This window comes from Myotis yumanensis, unplaced genomic scaffold (assembly GCF_028538775.1).
Source record: "Myotis yumanensis isolate MYYU_CA2020_CCGP unplaced genomic scaffold, mMyoYum1.0.hap1 SCAF_3, whole genome shotgun sequence".
Classification (NCBI taxonomy): Eukaryota; Metazoa; Chordata; class Mammalia; order Chiroptera; family Vespertilionidae; genus Myotis; species Myotis yumanensis.
In genome coordinates, this window is record NW_027223754.1 from 35,442,183 (window position 1) to 35,459,967 (window position 17,785).

Genomic DNA, 17,785 nt, shown 5'->3' on the forward strand with positions numbered 1-17,785 from the left:
ATCTGTGCACCGGGCCATTAGTGTTTTATAATGTATAACTTACTGTTAAATGTTTAACTTTTATCATTCTTTTAAATGCTTAATAGCTTTTAGATTTGCTGTTAATAAAACAAAATTATCACAACATATTTCATTTTGTCATTCTTATTGAACATACAGCTGCTCACATGCATGCATAAACATGTTCGGAGGAGTTTGTCCTAATGATTTGTCTATCTTTATACACATAAACTGACCTATACTGAACCCCCTTTAATGTCCCAAATGTTTTCCATGTTCCTAAAAACAAAGTTTCCCTCAAATTTTTTACCAACTATAGTTTTGACAGTTCTCCTGGGGTCTGACGATGCTTGGTATTTTGAACAGATCAATAGTTATTAATGTACTTTCTAAACTCAAAGTCATTCTGAGTTGCATGCATGCTGAGGCTTTGAATTGCAGCTAAGAGAGTGAGATTCATTATTAAGACTTGGACTCTCAGTCATGTGGCATCCATGGGGATGAAGAATTTCTCCCCCCCACCCATTTTGCTAGAACTAAGCATTCCCTACCCCCCTATCTTGCCAGGACTTAGCTTATTCCCAAAGAAATGGCAAAAATGCAGGTCCATGTGAGACCAAGCAGTAACAGGGCTTAGTGAAATCCTCTGCACACTGATTTCTTCAGGTCTGTATTTCAGTGATAGTATAATAACAGGTTACTAAGCCTGAGTGTTACACATTCAAAGGTATTCCATTAGGCCTTCTGAGTGTCAACAAGTGTGCCACACATATTGAGAAGAAAGCAGCATTAAGAGATGTCCAGAAGATTTAAAAATAAAAAAAGCAGGATTGTTTTTAGAGGGTTTGCCTAACTTTATACATGAACACTTGTTCCTCCCTAAAATAATGTTTCTAATTTACTGTTATCATATATACTTATGAAGCACATTTCTATTGGGAAGTGACTCTTATCCTTGGCAGCCTTGTCTCTAAGCCTAAATGCAGACAATTGTTATGAATAAGCTTCTCATAAAGTATCCTTCTTCCTGAGATCACCAACTTGTCTGTGATTTTCTTCAGGTATTTCTTCTTATCACAATTAACTGGGGATGTTTCTGAAACATATTCCCTTACCTTCTCCACTCTGACCATCAAACTTGTTTTTTATTCATTATAGCGAATTATATCCATTTCTGAATTCCCTTCCACAGTTCAGAATAATGTGTGGAGGCTCAAGATAGCTGGATCCCATTTATACATATAAAGACACCTCTCAAAGTAATAATTTATCATTTTAATTTTATTTCACTGTTCTTAATTTCAGAATGAAAAGCTATCACTTTCTTTTCAATAGCATAGTCAAGGGGAGTATTGTGCACTCAAACTCTAGGTTTCCTACTTCATTCCTTTATCCAATTATGATTCTATTTTACTCTGCATTCCTCTGTCTCCTCTGATCTCTCTCTTACTGAGATTTCTGAGATGCTAGCTTTTCTTATTTGTTATGGTTATTAGAATTATAATCATGGTCTTTTCATAAAGTTAAAGATGCTTCTTGATTTCAATTTCTAATTATCTGTCTTGGTAAACCATTGCCAATGCTAAGGGCAAACCACCTTGTATAAATAATCACAGACTCACAGACACTAGGAGATTGAATTTTGTCTTTTCTATTTTGTGATTTTTCTCCACTAATGTATTCATCAACAAACAAGGAAAGGCTGACCTACAAGCACTATATCGTTAGCATGTTGACAATAAAATTGCAGTAGGCCAGATTTTAAGTAGGAGTGTTAAGAATCATGAACTAATGCAAAACTTAAAAGCCATTCTTCCTTTTTTTTTTCCCCTCTGTGGAATCCACTAAGCTTTGAACTTGTAATAATCTCATCTATACCACCCCTGGGAAAGTCCTGTGGATGGAAAAATTAGGTTTGTAAATCTATGCCTTTTGAATAATGTGTCAATAACTTTGAAAGTGATTTATTTTAACATATCATTTTATGATACACAAGATGCCCGGTGCACAAAATTTTGTCCACTTGGGTGGGGGGGGGGGGGGGTCCCTCTGCCCGGCCTGTGCCCTCTCGCAGTCTGGGACCCTTCAGGGGATGTCCACCTGCTGGCGTAGGCCCGTTCCCTGGGGGATTGGGCCTAAGATGGCAGTCAGACATCCCTCTGGCAGCCGGGAGCCCTCGGGGGGATGTCCACTTGCCAGCAGGGAGCAGGCCTAAGCTGCAGTGGGACACCCTTAGCACTGCTGAGGAGGCTGGAGAGGCTCCGGCCACCACCGCTGTGCTGGCAGCCATCAGCCTGGCTTGTGACTGAGCAGAGCTCCCCCTGTGGGAGCGCACTGACCACCAGGGGGCATCTCCTGCATTGAGCATCTGCCCCCTGGTGGTCAGTGTGTGTCATAGTGACGAGTCATTCCCAGTTTTTCTGCTGTTAGGGTCTATTTGCATAGTACCCTTTTATCATATAGAATAGAGGCCTGGTGCACAGGTGGAGGCCTGCTGGTTTGCCCTGAAGTGTGTCCCAGATCAGGGTAGAGGTCTCGCTGGGGTGCCTGGCCAGCCTGGATGAGGGGCTCATGGCTGTTTTCAGGCTGGCCACACCCCCTTTAGGGTGGGGGTTCCCACTGGGGTGCCTGGCCAGCCTGGGTGAGGGGTTGATGGCCGTTTTCAGGCTGGCCACGGCCGCGGGCTGGAATCAGGTATCTGGGATTTATTTAACTTCTATAATTGAAACTTTGTTGCCTTGGTCCAGCTCCAAGTCTGGATTGCCTCTGGCAACCCAGGTTCCCAGCCTCTCCATGAGCGGAGGCCAGGGTGGCTGGAAGTAGGTATCTGGGGTTTATTTATCCTATATAATAAAAGGGTAATATGAAAATTGACCCTAACAGCAGAAAGACTGGGAATGACTGGTCACTATGACACACACTGACCACCAGGGGGCAGATGCTCAATGCAGAAGCTGCCCCCCTGGTGGTCAGTGCGCTCCCACAGGGGGAGCTCTGCTCAGCCACAAGCCAGGCTGATGGCTGCCAGTACAGTGGTGGTGGCCGGAGCCTCTCCCACCTCCTCAGCAGTGCTGAGGATGTCCAACTGCAGCTTAGGCCTACTCCCTGCTGACAAGTGGACATCCCCCAAGGGCTCCCGGGCTGCCAGAGGGATGTCTGACTGCTAGCTTAGGCCCAATCCCCTGAGGAACGGGCCTAAGCCAGCAGGTGGTCTTCCCCCAAGGGGTCCCAGACTGCGAGAGGCCACAGTCCGGGCTGAGGGACCCCCCTGAGTGCACAAATTTTTGTGCACTGGTATTCTATAGAATTCTATATTCTATAGAATTCTAGTATTCTATAATTGAAACTTTGTAGCCTTGAGCAGAGCTCAGGGCTGACCAGGCAGGTGGGAAGCTTGGCTTCCTCCATCTCCGGGGCAACACATGCCTCCTGCTTGCTCCAGCTCCGTGGCTGCTGCCATTTTTGTGATTGAGTGATGGTTAATTTGCATATTACTGTTTTATTAGATAAGATGCCCAGATCATTCTTGGTCATCATACTAATTTCATTTAGTTTGTCTGCATATTATTCTTCAGGGATCAACTTGATGGAAGAACTAGAAATTTACATTTGGTTTCATTTTAGACATATCGGTTGGCATTAAACTGTATTACCTGTTATTTTATTTCATTTTTCTGTGCACTTTTGTTTATGTTTGATATTAGGCACTTTTTGAATTAAGTCTACTTATATTTGAAAGGTTGTTAAAGCACACAGAATGTTTGTATCTCTCTGAAATTCATGTGTTGAAATCCTAATCTCCAACATGATGGTATTTTGTGGTCCGGCCTTTGATATGTGATTAGATCATGGAAGAAGCCCTCATAAATGGGATTAGTGTCCTTATTAAAGAGACTCCAGAGCAGTGATGGTGAACCTTTTGAGCTCGGCATGTCAGCATTTTGAAAAACTCTAACTTTACTCTGGTGCCATGTCACATATATAAATTTTTTGATATCTGCAACCATAGTAAAACAAAGACTTATATTTTTGATATTTATTTTATATATTTAAATGCCATTTAACAAAGCAAAATCAACCAAAAAAATGAGTTCGTGTGTCACCGCTGACACGCGTGTCATAGGTTCACCATCACTGCTCTAGAGAGCTCCCATTCTCCCTGGCAGCATGTAAGGCGTCTGCAACCTGGAAGAGAGCCCTCACCTGACCATGCTAGCATGCAATACTATGAAACATAAAGTGGGCTCTCATCAGACACTGAATCTGCCAGTGCCTTGACCTTGGAGTTCTCTGAGGAATAAACATCTGTTGTTTATAAGCCACCCAGTCTATGGTATTTTTTTTAAAGCAAGCAAAGGAGACTAGATACACAATAATATAATTGATTGCCAGTCAGTAAGTTCTCATTATTTTATCACTCAATAACTCTAAGTAATAAATTTGACATGGATGCTATAACAATGATGTTTTCTTAATGAACTTTTAATTCAAAGAATCATTGTGTATCATGGAAAATATGCTAGTTTCTTTGTCATATTAATCAAGCATACAACTCTGGGAATAAGACAATGGAATGGGTGTTTGCATTGAACACAGATAACAGTAAGTCCAAACTCAAGTTATTCCTTGTAATTACTTAAACTGGGCAAGCAAATCAATTAAACAGAGAACCTCTCATTTATCTCATAAGTAATAATATCTGATTGACAGAGTTGTCATGAGAATGAATAAAATTGTACCCCAAAATACCAATTCTTTCTATAAAAGTAGATTATATTGCAGCTAATAGGATCTCCCACTGAGAAGAACAAGAAAATATAAATAAATAGATTTTAGAAGATCTGGTTGGAGGCATTGGAGAATTACCAAAGTTGATAGGGCTTGGGGAACCAAGATCTGGAAGTCAAGGAAGCTCATTCTGGAGTGACTGACTCAGCATTTTTTTTTTCAAGTCATTGCTCAGTTCCTATGTGGCCATAGCAAAAAGGCTGACCGGTTGAGCAGAAAGCATATACTGAAAAAACAGACATCTTGGGCAGAGAAGCTACAAAAATAACCCCCTTAGAAGAATAAAGCAATCTGGCAAGTAGAAGATTAAAGACTAATCTATACTAATATAAGGGTAATATGCTAATTAGACCGGGTCAACTGGCCATCTTCTGGACATCTGACTTCCTTCTGGATAAAGCCATGGTGGTGAGGGGCCAAGGCAGAGGCAGTTAGGGTCAAGATCAGGCTGGCAGGGGATTAGGGGCAATCAGGCCAGGAGGGCAGTTGGAGGTGACCAGGCTGGCAGGGGAGGGCAGTTGGGGGCAACCAGGTCATCAGGGGAGGGCAGTTGGGGACATTAGGCAGGCAGGCAGGTGAGCAATTAAGAGCCAGTGGTCCTGGATTGCAAGAGGAATGTCTGACTGCCGGTTTAGGCCCGATCCCTGTGTGATCGGGCCTAAACCGGCAGTCAGACATCCCCTGAGGGGGTCCCAGATTGGAGAGGGTGCAGGCTGGGCTGAGGGACACCCTCCCGTGCATGAATTTCTTGCACTGGGCTTCTAGTATAGAAAATATTATTTCTTCTTATATGTGGCTATGTGCTTAGAAGAGTGATGTTCATATATTGAAATTTACAAACAGTGTGAGAGACTTGCTACACAATTTTCACTCTTCAATCATTATCTATAAACTCTTTCCTATATCTGCATGCAATGAAAACCAATAAGGCAAAAAATATTTTATTGTTTGAGTTTTCTAGTTCAAATGGTAAAAGAGAAGCTAACGATTAACCAGTATAGTTGAGAGAAGAGAAGGGAGACTAAGATTGAACTATCACAAATGAATAGTATAGATATATTTCTGAATCTTAGAATGAACTAACAGCTTAAAAAACACACTAAAAACTACTAGCATAATGGGATAGAGATATACTTATTGATGCATAAATATTTTCACAAAAAGTTTTAAGGTTTAAAAAGGTTTTAAAACAACATATATAGTATTTTCACACTTTTATTTAAAAGCTATTATGAACAGAAGAATAAATAACTTGAAAATCATGCATCAAGGAATCTAATCATGGTTACCACAGTGTGAAAGGATTCAAGGTGATTTTACAGCATTCTTCATATTTATTTTCTCTTTTTATTAGGCATGACTTATTTTAATATATTAAATTAAAGAATATCTTGATGTGAATATATATCAGTTATATTAGGGCTTTTTCTTGGTTTAGAAAATAAAATAGGTATAATCTATGTGTTTTTTTCCCTTTCTTTTTTGAAGGCATTTACTTGTTTATTTATTTATTTATTTATTTATTTATTTATTCATCAATGTGAGAGAGAAATACCACACACCTCAACTGGGGATTGAACCCACAATTTAGGTATGAGCCCTGACTGGGAACTGAAGCCACAATCTTTCTGATGTATGAAACAATTATCCAACCAACTGAGCCACCTGGCTATGAAGTATACTCCTTGTCTTTTATATTTTGCCTCTTTGATATGGAGTGATTGGCTTTCCCATAGGTTCTTCATTACTGAGTCAATCAGAAATTAATCAACCACTTACAGAGTACATGTGAAGGTGCTGCTAGAATATATGATCACTGAAGATTGAGTTCTTAGCAATGCCAAAGGCTGCCTTAGTAATATATTCTATATCGACATATTGTTACCTTAGATAATCTTGTGAAGTGAGTGTAATTCCTAATATATGGTAATGACTTATAAATTCAGGACAACTGGCAAAGCACATGTAACATTTTATTTAAGATCTACAGTGACTATTCAATATATATTTGATCTCCATTTTACAGGCTCAAATGTTTATAAGTGTCACTGATAGTTTTTGAGGAATTCGCTGTCAATTTCAGATTTAAAATACAAATTTCACATACTGAAGATACTTGAGTTTTTAGTTATACTTTGCTCAATTCCTGGAGAGGACTTTAAGAAATCAAATGATATCTTCAAGGCACTCAGCAGATGAGAGCAAGAATTCTAATCTAGATCTTTGAACTCTTTCCAATAAAACTGTTGATGTGTTAGGATATGTAGGAGTGTGTGTGTGTGTGTGTGTGTGTGTATGTATGTGTGTGAATATATACAGCCCATAAAACTCCATATCCTCTATTATAAAACTCTAATATGCAAATTGACCAAATAGGGAAATGACAGGTTGCTATGATACACACTGACCACTAGGGGGCAGATGCTCAAATGCAGGAGCTGCAGCCTGGTGGTCAGTGTGCTCCCACAGCGGGAGCGCTGCTCAGCCAGAAACTGGGTTCACGGTTGGAAATCACAGTGGTGGTGGCAGGAGCCTCTCCCACCTCTGGAGCGGGCCTAAGCCTGCAGTTGGACATCCCCCAAGGGTCCACAACTGTGAGAGGATGCAGGCTAGGGTGAGGATCCCCCACCACCACCAGTGCATGAATGTCATGCACAGGGCCTCCAGTATCCCATAATATTCCCCAGGGGCATTGCCATTAAAATTAATTATACTATGCTAATGTGTATTAGAGAGTCCTAAATAAAACATTTCTGAAACACATATGGTAGTTTCTTGGTAAGACAGACATTACTTCAGCTTATCAATATTTTAAGTTCTTCTTTCCTTTGGTGGTTTTTGGAGCATTTGACTTTTCCACCCTTTTGAAATTAAGTAGAATTGTGTGATTTGAGAACACATCATCTTGAACTGAAAGCATTTCACAGAACTGAGGTGTTTTCCTTTGTGGTGCTTTTCTTGCTCTGGCAAACCTTGCATGCTGTCACTGAGACACATAATAAGATGGTGGAGCCTCTGTTCGCAGGAAACGATAGTAGCTTCACTCAGCCAATCAGCAAGAGACATGAAGCATGAGCAATAAATAAACCTTTTTGTTCAAAGCCAAAACAATATTGAAATACTTATTACAGTAGTATAGCCGAGCCTCTACTAATTAACCTTGACAAAATGCATCTATAATTTGACTGAATACTTCAGAAACATGCTTATTCTTTCACTCAGCACATTAAGTGCCTAATATATGTCAGCAGTATACCAGGATCTGTATATATTATGGTGGGTAAAAAACGCACATATGACACCTGTCCTCATGAAATTTATGGTTAAGTGCTCACCTGATCCTTTTACTTTAGGATTATAAAAAAGCATGAGTTGTAACTTCCCTAAAATGTATGAAAAGATCCACAGTATTTCCCTTTTAAACAAAATAGAAGCAATTTTAATGTTTGAGTTATCCTGTGTTTATGACAGTATTAACTATGGTTTGTAGCGAGAGATGGGTGAAATGTATAATTTAGTAGATTATCAATTGATCAGTGGGGAACAGTTTTTATATGTATAGAATTAAAAGACCAAAGTACCATTATGCTAAAGAGACAAGACACAGAGAAAAAACAGTTACACTTGTCCAGATTGTATGTTGCTACCCTCAAGTTGCTTACTACTCTCCACATGGTGTGCACGCTTTGTAATTTCATTCTTTATATATCTTTTTGCTAACTATGTTCACTTGAATTCTCCCTCTGCTGTTGATTTTTGTGGTTATATCCATAGTGTTTAGAAACTTTAGCTCAGACAGATAGCGAGAGTGCTATTTTGTGATTCTTGACTCTCTTAAGTTTCATGGTGAAAAGTGCTGACATTTAATTCTCTTTTTACTATCTCAGGACAGCATATCACTTCAGTAAGCTATAACCTTTCACTATATACCTGCATACCCCTTTCAGACAAACAGAGTGAGTCAACAGAGAAGAAAATGGCTGATTTTTTAAATCCTGTTTTCCCATCTGAATAAATCAGACAATAGGAAGGGTTTGATAGTTCAGTATGTCCTCAGAATTTTCTGATCAACCACAGAAATCAGTGTTTGAGATGAGAAAGATTCCGCCAACGTTTTTGTAATTTCCTTATTGTAAAAAGTGGAGCTATGGAAGTTCATCTATATTTTTACACTAATATTAAAATAGTGCCAACCTTTTATGTGTACATTCGTGTTTCCTTGAAATATAATTATTCAATGTGAAATACCTCAAAATTGTGCCTCCCGCATTACAACAGCTAATAAACAAAACTGGAAAAAATAAAAATGGCCATCAATATTGAAATAAATCATTTATGGTATGTTCTTACAAATAAATTCTCTCAGTAATGAAAATTAATGAGCCACTACTACCTATAACAAAATAAATAATTCTCAAAAATTAGTGTTTAGTAAAATTAAAATGTCAGACATAAAATAAAATGTAACATATTATTCAATTTATATAAAGTTCAAAAAATAGCAAGCCCAAATTATATATGATGGCATATTTACATTATCATTATTAATTAATATAATACAGTTGTTTTTGTGTTTTAGCTATTTATATTTTATCACATTTACCATTTCATTGTTCTTCATTCTTTCCTCTGTCTCCAGCCCTCCATCTGGGGTTCTTTTCTCTCAGCCTAAAAACACCCATGATGTTTCTTCATTTAGTATGGGTCTGCTATTGATAAATTCTTCCTGCTCAGTTTTTGTTTGTCAAATAAATATTTTAATTAACATTAAATTTGAGGTAGGAAATTTTAGATATAATACAGGTTTACTTTAATACATGAAATATATAATTCCATTATCTTTTATCTTAGATATTTTTGTTGCATAATAACCAGCTGTCAGATTTCATATCTTATTGCTTTTTTGTTTGTTTTACCATATGATTAGATGTGGCTTTGTTTTCTTCTCCTTTTTCTAAAAAAGACAACATATTTTTAGATTTTATATGGCTTCTTGAATCGGTAAATTGATTTCTTTCATAACATTTTAAAAATCTGCCATTATCCCTTCAAACATTGCTCTGCCTTCCCATTTTTCTCTGCCTTCTCCTCCTGGGACTCCAATAACCATATGGTAGAACTTGTTACTGAACACCCTATAAATCTGATGTCTATCTTCAGGTATTTTCTATCATTTTGTCTTGGTGCTTCATTTCAACTAGTTTCTTCCTATCAATCTTCCAATTATGTCTTCTTCAGTTGTGCCTATTATGCTGCTCAATAAGTCAATGGATTTCTTAATTTGAATTAATCATACTTAATTTTTGGAAATTTTAGAAATATTTCCCACACTATGATAAACTTTTTTTATTAAATTTATTAGAGTGACACTGGTTAACAAAATATAGGTTTCAGGTGCACAATTCTACAACACATCATCTGTACACTGCATTGTGTTCACCACCCCAAGTCAAGTCTATAGCCATCCTAATATCCCTATACCCTTCTCCACCTATCCCCAAACTTCTCCCTTGGCAATCACCAAATTGTTATCCATGTCCATGAGGTTTTTTCTACATATCTTTTCTTTTATACTCCATCCCTGCCAACTTCCAGCCCTCCCCACCCCTATAGATGTCAGTTTGCTTTCTATGAGTCTGTCTCTATTTTGCTTGTTAGTTCATTAGACGCCACATATGAGTAAAATCATATGGTGATCTCTTTCTCTGACTGGCTTATTTCACTTAGCATGATGCTCTCCAGGTCCATCTATGCTGTAGCAAAGTGTTAAGATTTCCTTCTTTTTTATGGCTGAGTAGTATTCCATTGTGTAACTGTGCCACAGCCTTTTTATCGACTCATCTACTGATGAGCACTTGGGCTTTCACCAAATCTTGGCTATTGCAAATAACACTACAATGAGCAGAGGGGTGTATATTTTCTTTCAAATAAGTGTTACAGGTTTCTTTGGATAAATTTCCAGAAGTGAAATCACTGGGTCATAAGGCAATTCCATTTTTAATTTTTGAGGTTACTCTATATTGCTTTCCATAGTGGCTGCACCAATTTGCATGCCCAACAACAGCGCATGAGGGTTCCCTTTTCTCCACATCCTCACCAAGACTTGTTTGTTGATTCACTGATGATAGTAATTTTGACAGGGGTGAAGTGGTATTGTTTTCACTTGAATTTCTCTAATGATTAGTGACATTGAGCATCTTTTCATGTGTGTGTGGGCCATCTGTGTGTCCTCTTGGAGAAGTGTCTATTCAGGGTCTTTGCTCATTTTTTCTTTATCCTCACCCGAGGAAATGTCCATTGTATCTAGAGAGAGATGAAGGAGTAGGGAGAGAGCAAAAGACGGAGAGAGAGAAAGAGAGAGAGAGAGATGTGAGAGAGAAACATCGATTGATTGCCTCTTGTTTGTACCCTGAACAGAGATCAACCCAAAACCAAGGTATGTGCCCTGACAGGGAATTGAACTCACAAACTTTTGGTGTATGGGACAATGTTCCAACCAACTGAGCCACCTGGCCAGGGCTCTTTGCTCATTTTTAATTAGATTATTTATATTTGGTGCTGAGTTTTTTATATTTTTTAGATGTTAACTACTTTTCAGATGTATTGGTGAATATGTTTTTGCATTCAGTGGGTTGTCTTTTCATTTTGTTGATCATTTACTTCGTGGTATAAAATCTTTTTAGTTTGATGTAGTCCTGTTTATTTTTTCTTTTGTTTCCCTTGCCTGAGGGGATACATCATAAGAAACAAGGTATGTTTGATATTTTATGTTTTCTTCTAGAATTTTTATGGTTTCAAGTCTAAAATTTAAGTCCTTACTTCATTTTGAGTTTATTTGAGTTTATTTGTATGGTATAAGAAGGTGGTCCGAGTTTCTTTCTTTCTTTCTTCCTTCCTTTCTTTCTTTCTTTCTTTCTTTCTTTCTTTCTTTCTTTCTTTCTTTCTTTCTTTCTTTCTTTCTTTCTTTCTTTCTTCTCTCTCTCTCTCTCTCTCTCTCTCTCTCTCTCTCTCTCTCTCTCTCCTTTCTTTTCTTCCTTCTTTCTTTTTTTCACCTATTCGACCAATTTTCCCAACACCATTCATTGAATAGACTATCTTTACCCCATTGTATGTTTTTCCTCCTTTGTCAAATATTAATTGACTATAAAAGCATGGGTTTATTTCTGGGCTTTCTACTTTTTTCTACTGATCTGTGTGTATATTTTTATGACAGCATTGTGCTGTTTTGATTACGATGGCCTTGTAGTATAGTTTGATATCTGGTGGTGTGATTTCTTCGACTTTGTTCTTCTTTCTCAAGATTGCTGTTGTCATTTGAGGTCTCTTGTGGTTTCATATAAATTTTGGATTATTTGTTCTAGTTCAGGAAATATGCCATGAAACCTCAACTGCTGCCTGTGGGGAGCAGGACCAGTCTTTTTTGATTTTTTATCCTTCCTACCAGTCTCCATGTGGCTTCTTCTATAAATCCTTGTTTATAAGACTTCTCTTCATACAGTCTGCAGTTGATTATTCAGGATGATTTTTCTATAATTTAGTTTTAATTCCAGTTTGGTACTGAGAAGAGGTGAGTGTTGCTCCCACATACTCTGCTACTATCTTGGATAGTTCTAAACTTTTAATTTTGTATATTTTTCTTCTTGAATTTAACTAGTGTAGATATTTTAAAGCTTGTGTCTGAAAGAACAACCCACATTGGGAATTATTACATGTCTGTTTCTATTATTTCTAGTCTCTCTTGATGGGCATTTATGCAAAATTTATTGCTAATCATGATGCTGTGGTATAGGCAATTATGAAAATTACATTTGTAGATCACATACTAGTATTGGGTAGTTTTCCATATTACATTTAACTTTTTTTTTTTTTTTTTTTACCAATATCTACCACTATAATTAAATATTTAGCCAGCCAGTGTGGCTCAGTGGTTCAGTGTCAACCTATGAACCAGGAGGTCATGGTTTGATTCCCAGTCAAGGCACATGAGCAGGTTGTGGGCTCGATCCCCAGTAGGGGGCATGCAGGAAGCAGCCGATCAATGATTCTCTCTCATCATTGATGTTCCTATTTCTCTCTTAACTTCCCCTTCCTCTCTGAAATCAATAAAAATATACTTAAATATTTAACCATTTTACAGATAACAAACTGTGGTTCAGGGAATTTAAAGTGCTTGATACCAAGCTCATATTCAAGTTTCATCATTCTGATATCAGCAAATATTCTCAATCTCTCTGCTACCATATATTTATTAAAACAGAAAAAATATCCAAAACTTTCTGTCATTTGGTTATTTTACCTACTGAGTAAGTTCCAGAAATAAAAATTATATCTAAATTAAAATTAGATTAGAAAGTATCTTTTTTTGCTGAAGAAGCACTTGTCATTATCTTCTTTTCTCACCATAATGCTATGGCTAGATATTTTGATACCTCCATTTAATAAATGAAGAAATAGTCAGAGAAAGACTAGTAAATTTGTTTCAATATCCATAGTTAGATACAGCTAGAATGAAATGTCAAAATCAAATTAGTGTGACTCTAAAACTTATGTTCTTGATTTTGGTTCTATGCTTTCTCTCATATATATTTTATTTTAGTTTTTAGAAGTTATCTACTTTGAAAAGTTGATAATTTTATTTTACATTTTAAGTATACTTTTATTGATTTCAGAGAGGGAGAGGGAGAGATAGAAACATCAATGATGAGAATCATTGATTAGCTGCCTTACTCATGCCCCCTACTGGGGATTGAGCCCACAACCCAGGCAATGTGCCCTGACTGGGATCGAACTGTGACCTCCTGGTTCATAGGTTGACACTCAACCACTGAGCCATTGTGGCCTGACAAAAGTTCAGATAATTTTAAAGTTGTTTTCTTGGCCTCCTGTCTTCTCAAAAATGAAGAGCTTAAATAATTTAAAAAAAAAAAATTAAAAATTCTCCCATTTTTCCTTAACTTAATAAATATATTGACTTTAATATAAAATTACATGATAAAAAGGCCCATTTTTAAGGGCACTAAATTTTTCTTGTGGGAAAACAAGAAAATATCAATACATCACTGCTTAAAAAAAAGTGAGATAGGTAATCAGGACTCTTTCTAGAGAATCTCCTATTCAACTATAATTATTTCTTCTAAGATATCCAACTGGAATGTAGGATGGTTCTATCCTAAAGCATTCAAAAGTACAACCTCTCTTAAAATACACAAAGAAAATATATGTCTTAACCTATTTGGAAAGAAAGCAAAATCTTGATTGTAAAATTTCTCAGATTATCATTTTTTTTTTCTCCCAAATTGGATTCAATAAGAACGCGAAGGCTTCAGAATCTCTTGGCTGCTGTTTACAGCAATGATCCTTTTAGAAGGAGGCTGGAGGGCTGGCATTCCATTGGAAGGGTGTGAGGCACCTGTTGCTACAGCAATGAATTAATAAATAAGGAACCATTCTTGCTACCTGAAGAATTCTTTGACATTTAAATATCTGGTTAATACAGACCAAGGCTATGCCTTGATTTTCCGTTTGTGGAAAAGTCGTACTTTACGTCAAAAATTTCTGTTCTGCAAATCATCATATATCATCAGAGACTGTAGAATTCATATCATGGTATCGTCTCAAAGGGAAGAGAAAAAAGCCGTTCTTCAGAGGAGTTTTTTTTATCTTAAATCTCAATGATCTCAAAAATGTCTGGTTTCTCTTCAGTATGGATCTGCATGTTTGAATATTTTATTGCCTTGACTTCAGTTCCCTGAAGATGCTTGGACAATGAGAATTCTTCTCTCCACCCAATTGACCGTAATTTGAAATTTGCTTGATCAAGACTAAGTACTTTCACTTCCCGGGGTATGAAGAATTCATCAGCACTGAACTTATAAAGCCACTCATCCAAAAAGTGAAACAGAAGAGACTGTAAGTCATCTCCCTGGGTTTCTACTTCTATTGCTTGGAGAGGGTCCACCGTCACAGTATCTGTCATGTAACCAAACATGGCCATCGCCCATTGCTCAAACGCTTCCTTCAGAGTATCTCCCCATGGGTGTAGCTGGACATCCGCTGTATGACCCAAATACTCATACTTCTGATTGACTGGAGGATACTTGGTCTTGGTCACCTTCTGTTTCTCATTCAAATAGTATTCCCGAATGTCTTCCTTTTCCTGCACCATGACTCTCTCATATACATTTTAAAATAAACAGTTACTGAACTTATAATATTTTTATATTTATTTTCTTATTAAGATATTTCACTTTTTACTGAAGACATTAATCTACTCTAAACACATGTCATAATAATATACCACAAACACGTGTTGATATACAATATTTATATTAAAATGCTAGCATTAATCAAATTCTGTGAGTTCTCTTACAGAGTGAGTGCCTCATTGGCTCTTACAAACAAAACTTAGCCTTAAGGTGGCATAATTTTTAATTTCAATTCAAGCCTAAGGAGGAAGCTGCACTAACTCATCTTTTCAAAATGTGCTTAGAGTATGTTTTTGAAGAACACTCTGTTGTATGTTTCATAAGTTCCCTGAGAAGACTAGTATATTCAGATAAATTTCATATGACTCTAAATGTGATTGGTACAAGATTTAAAATAAGATTTTTAAAGGTATAATTTTTCATTTAGGTTATCTTTCTTAAAGTCTCTGAGACATGAATATATGAAAATTTGTGATTAATAAGAGGTGCCTTTATACTCTAAAATCAATTAAATACACTGAAACGTTAACTCGATTTAGAAAATATATTTTCTAATTGCTTTCTACTTTATTTCAACAAGTCTTGCAAAGATCAGATGTTGAGCAATTGACATGTGTTTATTTAGCTTCTTCTTGCTTCAAGATCTTTCGGAAATAAAACTGTCTCTGGTAAGATGTCTCCTACTCACTAGAATTCCAATTTCCAATTCCTTTCATGGTGGGCCCTCCTTCATTCTTAGAGGTTTTGCCCTGTTGTCCTTTCTTTGAAAACCCTTTCAAATTCATTCAGCTCCTCACTAGCTGACCTTCATCTTAGAGGTCCCCTCTGATGTGATTTCCCAACACAGTCTACAATACTTCAATTAACCACAAATTCTTGTTGTTAGGTAATTATCTTTGTCCTTAAGCTCATTTTGATTTGCTTGAAATGGGAGTCTATTTTATTTTTTACCATCTTTATTGGGATGCAATTCATGTACAATTCACCCATTTAAAGTGTTTGATTTAATCTTTTTAGTATGTTCACATGATCTTATATAATCAAGAGCCAAATTTAATTTGACTAGATATTAATTTGAAATAGAGATAGTTTAGGAATTATAGCAAAAATTAATTTGAAAAGTCTCCAGTAACACTCTTTAGATAGTAATAATCAAGCTCAATATAAAAGTTGTTGGGAGTTATGTGAAGAAGAAGGAAAGGTAATTTATTTGAAGGATATAAATTTGGGATTAGAATTGTAGTTGCCAGTCACTGGTAGTACCCAAAACTCTCTGAAGAGATGAAGTTAGATATTTGTAGTGAGAAAGAAGAAGAAGAAGAAAAAAAAAAACTGTGAGAGAAGATTCTCTGTGTTGGCATTTATTAAGTGGTTATGTAACTGTAATAAGTCATAGGCAATTTATGTGTGCACTGCTAAGGCCAGATCTCCAAAGAAAGTAACTGGAAAAATGTTCAAGTACTTATCTAAGTGTGCCATTAATCTTGTGATGCTTAATCTGAACTACAAAGGAAACTTTTATCTAAATCAAAGAAGAAATTCCTAATAAATCACAAGTAGCTCTCCTGTTATATTTTGTAATTTTCTTTTTGTAATTAGTTTTTTGATTTATAAGATGTTACTTTTTACTGGTTTCAAGAAACTTAAAGCCTTGATGGTTTAGTATATTTGATGGCCCAGTTCCTTCAAATATTTTTTTTACATATTAACCTGTTTTCCCTTTATCATCTGTTCAAACATGACAGAAGGAAATCTTTTCTAGTATCACTCAGGTGCTATTAATTTTTTTAAGAAACATTCTCATTAGAAACATCACATTCTAGTCACCAGGTTGACTTTATCATATTCTGATATCTGTCTGAATCTTTTCTGTCTTAAATTCTAACAATTTTGTCTGAGAACTTAATAGTTTATATAGAAAGCATTAACAGTTCACATTTGTAATTTTTCTTCATCACTTGGTCCCAGAGTTGAATTAAAAATCATTTTGCTAATTTTTTATTATTATTGAATAATTGAATATACCTACATATCTTTATAGTTGAATAACTGTTCTGGATCAAGTGGGACTCCACCTGTAAATAATGCATAGTTTCTTTAAGAATTCTTATGATCTGGTCTATATATATATATATATATATATATATATATATATATATAAAGCCCTAATATGCAAATAGACTGAATGGCAGAACTACCGTACAACTGGTCACTATGATGTGCACTGATCACCAGGGGGCACGCGTGGAACATGGTGGGTGTTGGCAGCAGGTGGCAGAGCACGGAACACGGCGGGCGTCAGCCACTGCAGGATGGTGGAGCAGGTGAGCAGGGGTGCCAATCCAAGACAGGGTGCTGGTTGCTGTCATCAGGGGCAAGTCCCTGGTGGTTACTGAAAATTCTTTGCTTCTGCGTGCCATGGTCCTGCCTGGTGCTTGCACCTGCTGCTGGCACCCAGCGCTGGCCCAATCACTCAGTGCCATCAGGGTTTGGAAGCTGTGGCTGCCAGCCCTGATCGCCCCTGATGGCTTCTTCACCTCCCCTTGCTCCTGAGGGGTGATCAGGGCCGTTAGCTGTCTCTTGCACCCACTGCCAGCACCAGCCCCACTTGCACCCACAGCCAGCACTGCCGCTTGCACCTGCTGCCGGCACTGGAGCTGCCACTTGCACCCACTGCCAGCACACCAGCTGGCACTGGTCGCGATCTCTTGGTGCCATCAGCAGGTGCTAGCAGCGGCTGCTGGCCCTAATTGCCCCTGAGGGCTTCTCCACCTCCCCCTGCTTCTGAGGGG

The 17,785-nt window shown here is 37.4% G+C and overlaps 1 pseudogene; it reads right to left on the minus strand.

Annotated features, from left to right (window-relative positions):
- Positions 1–14,449: 14,449 nt before the first annotated feature.
- On the minus strand, positions 14,450–14,953 carry LOC139004935 (protein archease pseudogene; annotated as a pseudogene).
- Between the last annotated feature and the right edge of the window lie 2,832 nt (positions 14,954–17,785).